This window comes from Artibeus jamaicensis, unplaced genomic scaffold (assembly GCF_021234435.1).
Source record: "Artibeus jamaicensis isolate MK-2021 breed Jamaican fruit bat unplaced genomic scaffold, CSHL_Jam_final scaffold_537, whole genome shotgun sequence".
Classification (NCBI taxonomy): Eukaryota; Metazoa; Chordata; class Mammalia; order Chiroptera; family Phyllostomidae; genus Artibeus; species Artibeus jamaicensis.
In genome coordinates this window covers 23,614,746-23,627,647 of record NW_026522047.1, presented here as the reverse complement: position 1 = coordinate 23,627,647, position 12,902 = coordinate 23,614,746, and positions in this window count along the sequence as shown.

Below are 12,902 nucleotides of genomic sequence, written 5' to 3'. Positions count from 1 at the left end.
ATACAGATAAATTTCTAGATACATACAACTTATCAAGACTGAATAATGAAGAAACAGAAAATCTGGACAGATCAATTATGAGTAAAGAGATTGGGTCAGTAATCAAAAACCTTCCAACAAAAAGAAGCCCAGGACCAAATGACTTAACAAGTGAATTCTACCAACCATTTAAGGAAGAATTAATGCACCTCTGCTCAAACTCTTCCAAAAAATGGAAGAGTAAGGAGTATTTCCAAACTTATTTTTTGAATCCAGCATTACAAATCCAGACAGCGACACTTCAAGAAAATTTCTGGCCAGTATCGCTGATGAATATAGATGAAAAAGTTCCTAGCAAAATACCAGGAAACCAAATTCAACAACACATACACCATGATCAAATGGGATATAATCCTGGGATGCAAGAGGGATTCAACATATACAAATGAATATATATGTGATATACCACAAAAGAGAATGGTGAGGGAAAACATCATATCATCATTGCAATAGATGTGGGAAAAAAGCATCTGAAAAAAATTTAATGTTCTTTCATGATAAAACCTCACAACAAATTATGTATAGAAGAAATATACCTCAGTGTAATAAAAGCCATATCTTACAAAGCTATGGTAATTCACCACAAAGGTATAGTAATTTAAAGAGTATGAAAGTGACCTAAAGATATAAATATAGACCAATGGAACAGAATAGAGAGCCCAGAAATCAGTCTGGGTACATACGGTCAACTAATCTTTGACAAGGGTGCCAAGAACACGTAGTAGGGAAAGGATAGTCTCTCCAACAAATGGCATTGAAAACTGGATATCCCATGCAAAAGAATAAAATTTGATCCTTATCTTACACTATACACAAAAAATCAACTCAAAATGGATTAAGACTTTACATATAAAATCTGAAACTATAAAATTCCTGGAAGAAAATATAGAGGAGAAGGTTTCTTGACATTAGTCTTGGCAATAATTTCTTGGATAGGATGCAAAAGTATAGGCAGCAAGAGCAGAAACAGACAAGTCGGACTACATTTAGCTAAAAAGTTTATGTTGTACCAAAGGAAACAATCAACAGAGTGAAAAGGCAACCCACAGAATCAGGATTTTTTTTTGTTGTTGTTATTAAATTATAGAAGATTTTTATATATTTAGGAAATTAATCCCTTTCATATATGTGATTTGAAACATTAAGCCTGATTACAAAATGGGTGATATACTTGAAGAGACGTTTCTCCAAAGAAATGACCAAAAAGTATATGAAATGATGGTCAACACATTAATTATTAAGAAGATAAAAACTAAAAAGTTATTTCCTCATACCTGTTAGGATGGCTACTATCATAAAAACAGAAGATAACAAGAGTTGGCAAGGATGTGGAGAAATTGGAACCCTTGTACACTGTTCATGGGAATGTAAAATGGTGAAGCAGTTATGGAAAACAGTATGGAGGCTACTCAAAAAGTTGAAATTAGAACTACCATGAAATCTAGCAATCCCACTTATGGTATATATGCAAGGCAATTGAAATCAGGATCTTGCAAAGATATTTTTGCTCTCACATTCATTGCATTTTTAAATAATAGCAAAGATGGGAACAATCTAAGTGTCCATTGCCAGATGAATGAAGAAAATAAAGCATATACATATGAAGGAATATTAGTCTCAAAAAAGAAGAAAATTCTGCTCTCGTGCCAACATGGATGAACTTGGAGGACATTATGCTAAGTGAAATAAGCTAGCTATATAGAGATATGATTCCACTTACATAAGGTATTTAAAAGAGTGGATATCTAAAGTAGACTCATCAAAGTAGAAAACACGATGGTGGTTGCAAAGAGCTGTTGGTGGGAGAAATGAGGAGTCCAGTTCAGTGGGCATCAAGTTTCAGTTACAGCAGATGAATGGGTTCCAGAGACCTGGCATTAACAATAGAGTACTGTGCCCTTAAAATGTGTTAAGGATAGAACTTATGTGTTCTTACCACCAAAAATAACGCATAACAAAAGCAAAAGAAAGGGACACAATGAAACTTTGAGAGGGGTTCATGTGTCTCGTCCCTTTATTGTGATGATGGTATTATGGGTATTTGCATATACCTAAACTCATCAAATTATACACATTAACTATGTGCAGTTTTTTGTGTATCAATTATACACTAGTAAAAATGTAAAAAAAGAGAAAGTCTGTCTAAAATAATAAAATATCTAACTGTGAAAATGTATTCAAAAGTAGCAGCAATGTCCCTTTAAATTTAGTGCTGACCACAATGCTTTGTAATTTTCCTTTCAGAAACTGGATTTTCCCAGCATGACACCCAGTGCTGGCATCAGTAACAGACACTTAAAAACACGCATGCCAAGGAGTTAACAGGAAATATCTTGGCAAATTCAGAGTCGAAAGGAAAGCACAAAATTGTCAGGACACATATCGTGTTTCTCAGAATTATCTGTATCACATTGGAAGTTTTTATACGGAAGTGTGTGTTGACACAAATGATTAAGGCCAGGATTCCTACAATTGACAGGAAAATGACCTATAAATAATGACCTGTGATGGACTTGTCATACAGTCATTAAGTGAAATATTCTAGTACCAGTTTCCTCCCTTTGGTATCCCAGCTTCCGGCTTCTGTGAAGTACTCTTCCTTTGCAAAGATCACTCACTTTATCTCAGACCATCAAGTTTTCTTTGGGCTCTGTCAAATGATAATTTCATTTTCTCTCTTAGTAGATAACAATATCAAATAGAGTTTCACAAGCCTTTTTGGATCATGTTTTGCTTGCACAGAAATTTTCTCTGGAAAGCATCTTATTTCTCTTTCTACATAAAAAGCAAAATAAAATGCTTGAAATTTCGAAAGTTTAGAATTTAAGTTTAAGATAAGAGTTAATGTTTAATAATCATTAAGCAACCAGTGGCCAATTATTTTCACAGACTCTATATTTTTCTATTAAATTAATAGAAACATGCAAATGAGTTAAATATTAAAATTCAATTTTTTACTATGTGTATGGAGAAAAATAGAAATTTCTAGATAGATCATTTCATTAACTAAACAGTAGATTAAAGTTTCTCCACATGAGGAATATACCTCTCACGGTTTACAGAAAATTAATAGTGGAGACAGTGAATAAAATTGTTCTTTTTTAGTTTTTAGGGGCTCCAGCAAGGTTCTCTCCTTTGTCATTTTGCCTCAACCCAAAAATCACTCTGGGGACCAGTGGTCTCCTTTCCCCCCTTCCTTTCTTTCTTATCTTCATGTTGATGGTTGGGGATTACTGTGGAAAAGTAGTGTGTGATAAACAGTGTCTTCTAAACCCACAAGCATGATGCGTGTATTTCGGTACTTACGGGAAAAGAAAAATGAATACTTTGAAACTGTGTTACAAAGATCATACTATATTCAATCAATTTTGATGTAATAAAAACTAATATGTAATGAAAGCTGAGAAATGTTTATAGAAATCATTGCATCAGCAAAGAGAAGCGAGGGCTCCATCAGAAGCTAATTATTTTATATAACAGACTCTATAAATAAAGTTTGATATAACTGCTTGGAAAATGATTCTCAAACAAAGAATCAGTACCCTGTAAATTCTATATTCAGTAATTCACTATGTTGCTCACTCTAAATGCTAATATTGGGATAACTTATTTTTCAGTATACAAAATGACCTCTTTAAAGACTCCTACACAAATCATCTAACATTAACTGATCTCTAAGAAAGAAGCAGCATGTTGGTTTTCTACTGATGTTTAAAGGTTCAGAGATAAAAGTCACCTTAGAATCAATTTCATTTAAACCTCTTACTTTATAGGTAGTGAAGGTAGGTTTGGGAGATTCTAGGGCAAATATGACTTCCCTATGCTCATGTGGCCCAAACCAAAACTGGTCTCTAAATGAGTGAGATTCTGATACAGCATGATGTATTAAATCTGTATGTCCTATAAAGCAATTCTAATTCTGAGAGCAGAATTATTTTTATACTCTATCTGCCATTCTGATATACTCGTTTTGGACTACATATGTGTCAATCAACATAGCTGTGTGGTTTAGCAGGGGTGTCCACCCTGTGGCCCATGGGTTGCATGTGGTCCAGACGGCTATGAATGTGGCCCAACACAAAATTGCAAATGTACTTAAAACATTATGAGATTTTTTTGCGATTACATGTTGCAATGTATTTAATGTTGTGGCCCAAGACAACTGTCCTTCCACTGTGGCCCAGAGATGCCCATAGGTTGGACACTCCTGGGAGGAGTTGAAGAATATAAAAAGAGGAGTAAGGAATGGCCTTGTCCTTAAAAGGATCTCACGATCATCATGGTAAGACAGGACATGAATGCATGAAAAAAGCAAAGAGAAAATGCTGTAGTAGGCAGTGCAGTTCAGCCCCTTCTGGCTGAGTACTAATTGGTGTCTCTCTCTCTAGTGTTTAACCTTGAACCACTGTCATTACAACCATGTGAACACCTCTCTAGAGCCCCTCTGCACTCTGCTCTTTCTCGCTTGCACTCATTGGGGGGTGTCCCTTAAGAAAGAATCTAGAACTGCTTAGTTAGGGAAGTAGCACTAAACACCTTATGAACCTACCCTCTACCTATCCTCCAAATTTGTTTTCCAGTTTTGGGTCTCATTATTCACCCAAAAAGGAACTAATCTCTAGCTAAAGTGCATGATCCACTATTGAACGAACACACCTATTGTTAAAAATTTGCCTCCATGTTCCTACTTATGTGGTGCTATGTTGGATGCTTTCTTTTCTGCTTGTCAAATTTCTGACATCATCCAAAGCCCAAGTTGAGTGCTGCCTTTTTCATAAAGCTTTTCTTGTTCAGTCAGGAATGGTCATCCAGTGCCTAGAACATCTTTAGAAATACTGTCATATTGTTCTTGAGGCACTTAACACATTTGCCTTTGAACTATACCTCTTTTATTTCTCCTGATATAGTTTATGTCCACTGAGAACTAGAAATACCAACCTCTGATTCACCCATATAATTTAGAAATATATCTTGTACAGCTTTTGTTATATAAAATCTCAGGAACTAATTTGAAAAACACTGGTTAAGAAAGAACTTAACAATTTAACTGGCCTGACCTCTCACTCAATAAAGGAGAAGCAAAAAAGAAAGTTGGTTTGATTTTTGAACAGTCATAATAATAAAAAAAATCTCTGTGGCTTTAGGGTAAGAACTCTCACAATAAGATGACCGCAAAAAGGGGAGAAGGATACATGAACAAACTCCTCACAGAGAAGACATACAAATGGCTAATAAGCTCAAAACCAGATGTTGAACTTCATTAGTCACTAGGAAAATGCAAGTTGAAACCACAATAAGACACTACTACATATCCATTAGGCTAGCTAAACTTATTTAAGAACAAACAAAACCCTGACAATTCCATCTGTATTGAGTAAGCGTAGCAACCAAAAGTCTCATATACTGTCAGTGGAGGTATAAAGTGCTAAACCACTTTGGAAAACAGTTTGGCAATTTCTTATAGTTAAACTATATACACTTTTTCTATGAATCCATTTATTTTACAGCTATGTATTTATCCAAGAAAATATTAAAATATGTGCTCATAAAAAGACTTATAGTTTATTGTTTATAGCAAATTTACTCATAATAGCCCCAATAAAAGCAACCTCTCAAGTTCCCATAAACAGGTAAAGAGATTAACAAATTGTGAAATATTCATATAATAAAATACTACTCAACAGTAAAAAAAAGCAAACAACTCAGAAAAAGAGAAGCTGGACAAATCCCCAAATCATCAGCCCGATTGAAAGAAGCCAGTCAGAGGAGAATATGTGATATGTGATTCCATTTTTATAATGGCAGAAGCAGTTGCCATGCTGAGGGGAAAAGAGGAATTAGCTGAAAAGGGGCTTGGAGAAACTTCTTGGAGAGATGGGAATGTCCTGTATCCTGACTGCTGAACTCTTTGGCCCAACACTCAAGGCTTCAGAGTGAGAAAAAAACCACACTTACCTCTAAAAAGGGTGGATGCCCTCACATTGAAAGTTTTCTTTATATATTAATAAAGTAATTATGTCTCATTCTTTCAAATTAATTTTAAGTATATTGAATTAGTAAAACTTTATAGACTTAGGGTATTCATGTATCATAGCAACAGTGCTAAATGCAAAAGAAAAAATATAGTTTTGGAGTTCACTTTCTAAAACTCTTAGACTATTTTGGCATTCAGAATTGTTTGGGTTTTAGGACAGTAATGTGGTTCACATACCATATATTACATACCAGCTGCAGCTTCCCTTAATAAAACGATTAATATTTCTATGGTGAAACACATGAAAATGTATACAAAATAAGATAAAAACTATATAGAGCCTCGTGTCATTTTGGTGCATGTTTTTAAGCCAAAGGAGATCTAGTATGACAGTCCGAACTTTCAATTTCTAAATGTTTTTGGATTTCAAAATTGCAAATGAATACTATAGAGGTATAGTTCAATTTACCAATAATTATTAAGATGGCTCAACAAGGAACATGCCTGTTGTGTTTCTAGGTTATATATGTATTTGTGATGAACTGATACTCTTGTCAAGTCCGGGAATCCTAGCCAACATGAAATTCATAGCACTTTTCTTTCAGTGAGGATATAGAATCCCAGTCAAAGAAGTTTCTGGTTTTAGTGGATTTACTATGGGGATGAGGTAACATTTTTTTGCTTGAATGAAAGAAACATCCTTCTGTCTATTTATTTTCATTTTAAGATATATACCCATATCACAAAACCATAAGAAATGAAGAATATTTCTACAGGAAATACAGTTTCCCCACTAAAATTAACAAAAACCTCAGTGTGGAATTGAAGACATAAAATGTTAAATATTTCTTTACAATCACTGCTAAGTTCTTGTTCAGTTGGGCCTGACTTCTTCTCTGTCTGGGTCAGTGCACTCGCGTGTGCATGTGTGTGCATTCACACCGCCTCCATTCCTCAGGCAACACTGGCCAATAAGGTGTGGGTGGATGTGATGTGAAATAGTACCATGAGTGTGGAGATGGGAGTTAGTAAACCTGACCCTACTTGTATTCTCAGTCCTCTCTTAAAAACCTCATGACTGCATATATTTTAGCTTTTCTGAACTTAAGTTTTATCACCTGTAATTTGAGAGCTGTAAATAAAGCTTTTCTGGCTTGTTTTTAGGCTAACACAAGGTACTTTGAATCATCCAGCAGGAGAGACATTTGATACATGGTAATTATAAGTTTCTTACAGTGTTGTTAAAGTCTTAACAGAAATCTATGGTTGATTGTGTAGGGAAGTTTGCGTTAGAGATCAGCTTAAAACCTCACCTCCTGAAAATGTTCTGCTTCTCTCTGTAAGACTATTAACATTTTTACCACTGGAATTTGGCAAGAGCTATATTTGATAACGTGTTTGATGAATCCGCACATCATCTACTCGTTTACAACTTTCCCTACAAAGCCCGTGGTGAGACATCATAATGCAACCAATCTAAAAAAGTTTCAGTTCTAGGAGAGCAGGAGAAAACATTTCACTCCATAGGAAGGATGTATAAATTATAATTGGCAGTCATTAAAAAAGTAAGGTTCTGATTGATTTTTGACATAGTAAATGAAATTTAACTCGTTTTAGAAAAGTGTGGTTTTATTATCTGATAATGCAAATGAGTGAGGGTGCTGTAAAAGGTAGGCTAAGAACAATCAGCTAGAGTCCATTAAGTCATTTATTCTTGAAATAAACCTTTCAGATTGATTACTTAAGTAACAAATGCAGTTAAGCAATCGACTTATTCCTCTTTTATTTATTTATTTTTCACCACTTAGTTCTTATGGGAAATTCTATCCAGGTCATCATAACACAATTGAAAACAACTGATAATGAAAAGAATGCTAATTGGTTTCCTCTCTCTCTTATCACTGATCCCTACACAAACTAATGCTTCCACATTCTTCCTCTTGTTTGTATCCAACCTCTCTATGTATTTAGACTTGAAAAATTTTGGAAGTAATCATGAACTAACAAAGCTATGCACAGCATTGGTAAAGTAAGTATATTGAGTAGTAGACAGCACAATGAACTTGGAAAAGAAATAGTGTGTTTAAAGGCCTTGGATCAAATATTTATTGAACGAGCACTAAGCCAAGTGCTAAGGATAAAAAGAGAAGACTCAGTTTTTGCCCTTTGGGAACCCAGAGTTTAGTAGGGGAGATTTGTAAATAAACAAAGGCAACACAGAGCAATACATGCAATGATGGATTGTAGCTGAAGTAATAAACATTGAGACAAATAATAAGCATGCTAGGCCAGTACAGCAGGGGCAATTATACTGCTCAGAGACTTGTGTTCTGCTTTGAGACTTATGTGGCCAAAACAACATCACCTCAGATTGGGTGAGCCAGGAACTATCATTCCCTCAATTCCACCTCTTTTAAAGAGACTGTCAGGACTAAATTCATGAATTCCTTGGACTTTTAATTCCTGCTTAATCCAGCCAATATCCAAAGTCTCAGTGACCTCTTTAATAAATAGAATAATCTATTGCAAAAAATCTGTTTTCTACTGCATTATTCAATTTTTATTGTTATTCTATTACAGTTGTTCCAATTTTTTCTCTTTGCCCTCCTCTGCCCATCCCATCCCACTGCTCCTACTGTCAATCCCCACACTGTTGTCCGTGGGTCATTCATTTATGTTCTTTGACTAATCCTTTCCTCTTCTTTCCACCATTGTTCCCCTCCCTGCTCTCCTCTGTTCATTGTCCATGTTTTCCATGCCTGTGGCTCTATTTTGTTCATTAGTTTATTTTGTTGATTAGATTTCTCTTGTAAGTGAGATCATATGGTATTTGTCTTTCACCAACTGGGTTATTTCACTTAGCATAACTTTCTCCAGTTCCATCTGTGCTGTCACAAAAGGTAGGAGCTCCTTCTTTCTTTCTGCTGTGTAGTGTTCCATCGTGTAAACATACCACAGTTTTTTGAGCCACTTATTTACTGATGCCACTTAGGTTTGGCTATTGTATGTAGTGCTGCTATGAACATTAGGGTGCATAAGTTCTTTTGAATCAGTGATTCAAGATTCTTAGGGTATATTCCCAGCAGTGGAATCATGGAGTTAAAAGGCAGTTCACTTTTTAGTTTTTTCAGGAAATTTCATACTGTTTTCCTTAGTGGCTACACCAGTCTGCATTCCCACCGACAGTGTTCTAGGGTTCCCTTTGATTCACAACCTTGCCAGCACTTGTTTGTTGATTTATTAACAACAGCCATTCTGATAGGAGTGAGGTGATATCTCATTGTGGTTTTAATTTGCATCTCTCTGATGGCTAGTGATGTTGAACGTATTTTCATATGTCTATGGGCCTTCTGTATATTCCCCTTGGAGAAGTGTCTGTTTATGTCTTTTGCCCATTTTTTAATTTGATTGTTTGTCTTCTTGGTGTTGAGTCATATGAGTTCTTATATATTTTGGAGATCAAATCCTTGTCCGATGTATCATTGGCAAATATGTTCTCCCATACAGTTGGTTCTTTTTTCATTTTAATGATGGTTTCTTTAATTGTGCAGAAGCTTTTTAGTTTGATGTAGCCCCATTTGTTTATTTCATCCCTTTATTTCCTTTGCCCTAGGAGATATATCAGCAAATATATTGCTATGTGAGATATCTAACATTTTCCTGCTTATATTTTTCTCTAGAATTTTTATGGTATTATAACTTACATTTCAGTCTTTTATCCATTTTGAGTTTATTCTGGTGTATGATGTAAGTTGGTGGTCTAGTTTCATTTTTTTTTTGCATGCACCAGTCCAGTTCTCCCAACACCATTTATTGAAGAGGGTATTTTTGCTCCATTGTATGCTCCTGCCTGCTTTGTCACATTAAATTGATCATAGAGACATGGTTTAGCTCCAGTTTTTCCATTCTGTTCCATTGATCTATGTGTCTGTTCTTATGCCAGTACCAGACAGTTTTGATTATAGGCCTTGTAATACAGTTTGATATCAGGTATTGTGATCCCTCCTACTTTGTTCTTCTTTCTCAAGATTGCTGAGGCTATTTGGGGTCATTTACAGTTCTGCACAAATTTTTAAAATGTTTGTTCTGTATCCATGAAATATGCCATTAGTATTTTAATAGGAATTGCCTCCAATCTATAGATTGCTTTGGGTAGTATGGACATTTTAATGATGTTAATTCTTCCAATCTATGAACATGGTATATGCTTTCATTTATTTATGATCTTCCTTAATTTGTTTTGTCAGTGTTCTATTGATTTCCAAATGTAGATCTTTAACCCTCTTGGTAAAATTTATTCCTAGGTACTTAATTTTTCTTGTTACTATAGTAAATGAAAAATTTTCCCTAGTTTCCCTTTCTCATATTTCACTGTTGGTGAACAAAAATGCCATTGATTTCGAAATATTGACTTTGTATCCCACTATTTTGCCAGATTCACTTACTAGGTCAAATAGTTTTTTGGTGGAGACTATAGGGTTTGCTATGTACTCTATCATGTCATGTCATCTGTGAATAATAACAGCTTTACTTCCTCCTTTCCAATTTGGATGCTTTTTTTTCTTGTCTGATTGCTGTGGCTAGAACTTCCAGTACTATGTTGAATAAGATTGGTGAAAGTGGACACCCTTGTCTTATTCCTGATCTTAAGGGGGAAGCTTTTAGTTCTTGCCTGTTTAGTATAATGTTGGCTGTAGGTGTCTCACATGTGGCTATTAGTATGTTGAGTTATGTTCCCTCTATTCCAACTTTACTGAGTGTTTTTATAATAAATGGAAGCTAGATTTTATCAAATGATTTTTCAGTATCTATTGATGTGATCATGTAGTTTTTATCCTTCATTTTGTTTATATGGTGCATTACATTTGTTGATTTATGAATATTGTACTATTCTTGCATCTCTTGGTGAATCCCACTTGATCATGGTGTATGATCTTTTCAATGTATTGCTGAATCTGGATTGATTCCAATATTTTGTAGAGGATTTTAACATCTGTGTTCATCAGAGATATTGGTCTGTGGCTTTTTTTCTTTGTTATATCTTTATCTGGTTTTGGAATTAGGATGTTACTGGCTTCATAAAAAAAGTTTGAGAGTCTTCCCTCTTCTTGAATTTTTTGGAGTAGTTTGAGAAGGATAGGAGTTAGTTCTTCCTTAAATTTTTGGTAAAACTCACCCATGAAGCCATCCAGTCCAGGCCTTTTATGTGCTGGGAGTTTTTTGATTACTGCTTTTATTTCACTAGTTGTTATTGGTCTATTGAGACTTTCTGCTTCTTCTTGAGTCAGTTTTAGAAGATTGTATGTTTCTAGAAATTTGTCCATTTCACCCAGGTTTTTCAATTTTTTGGCATAGAGTTGTTCATAGTAATTTCTTAAAATCCTTTGTATTTCTGTGGTATCAGTTGTAACTTCTCCTTTTGCATTTCTAATTTTATTATTTGGATCCTCTCTTTATTTTTCTTGATAAGTCTGATTAAAGGTTTGTAAATTTTGTTTACCTTTTCAAAGAGCCAGCTCCTGGATTTATTGATCCTTTGAATTGTTGTTTTAGCCTAAATGTCATTTAATTCTGCTCTGATCTTGATTATTTCCTTCCTTCTACTTGCTCTGGGCTTTGTTTGTTTTTGTTCCTCTAGCTCTTGTAGGTGTAGGGTTAGGTTGTTTATTTGATATTTTTCTACCTTCTTTTGGTAGGCCTGTATTGCTCTGAACTTCCCTTTCGGGACTCCCTTCACTGTGTTCCATAGGTTTTGGGTTGTTCTGTGTTCATTTTTATTTGTTTCCAGATGCTTTTTGATTTCTTTCTTGATCTCATTGTTGACCCTTTCATTATTTAATAACATTTGATTGAGTCTCTATGTATTTGAATATTTTTGAGTTTTTTCCTTGAGGTTGGCTTCTAGTTTCAATCCATTGTTATCTAAGCATATGCTTGATGATTTCAATTTTCTGGAATTTTTTGAGGCTTATTCTGTGTCCTGCCATATGGTCTATCTTTGAAAATATTTCATGTGCATTTGAAAAGAATATATATTTTGCTTCTTTGGGGTGAAGGGCTCTCTATATATCAATTAAATCCATTTAATCTAGAGTGTCATTCAGTGCCACAATATCTTTGTTGATTCTTTGTAAAATTTATCCATTTTTGACTGTGGGGTGTTAAAATCCCCTATGACAGGGGTGTCAAACTCATTTTCACCAGGGCCACATCAGCCTTGTGGTTGCCTTCAAAGGCCCAAATGTAATTTCAACTTCTTAACAGTTAAGGAGCAGTTACATTTATACAGTCCTAAAATTATTTTGGCCCTTTAAAGGCAACTGGGCGGCTGATGTGGCCCCCAGTGAAAATGAGTTTGACACCCCTACCCTACAATGACTGTGTTATTGTCAATATCTTTCTTGAAGACCTCCAAGATTTTCTTCATATATTTAGGTGCTTCTGTGTTGGGTGTGTATATGTTTACAAGGGTTATATTGTCCTGTTGGATTATTCACTTAAGTATTATGTAGTGACCTTCTTTGTCCCTTTTTATGGCATTTGTTTCGAAGTCTACTTTGTCTAACATAAGTATTGCTACCCCAGTTTCCTTTTTGTGTCCATTTGCTTGGAATATTTTTTCCATCCCTTTGCTTTCAACCTGTGTAGATCTTTTGTTCTGAGGTGGGATTCTGGTAGACAGCATATATGTAGGTCATGTTTTCTTATTCATTCAGCTACCCTATGTCTTTTGATTGAAACATTTAATCCATTTACATTTAAGGTTATTATTTATAAGTACTTATTCATTGCCATTTTTACCATACTACCTCCCCTTTCTCTCTCTCTCTTCTCCTTTTTTGTAGAAGTCCCTTTGGCATCTCTTGCAGTCCTGTCTTGGTGGAGATGT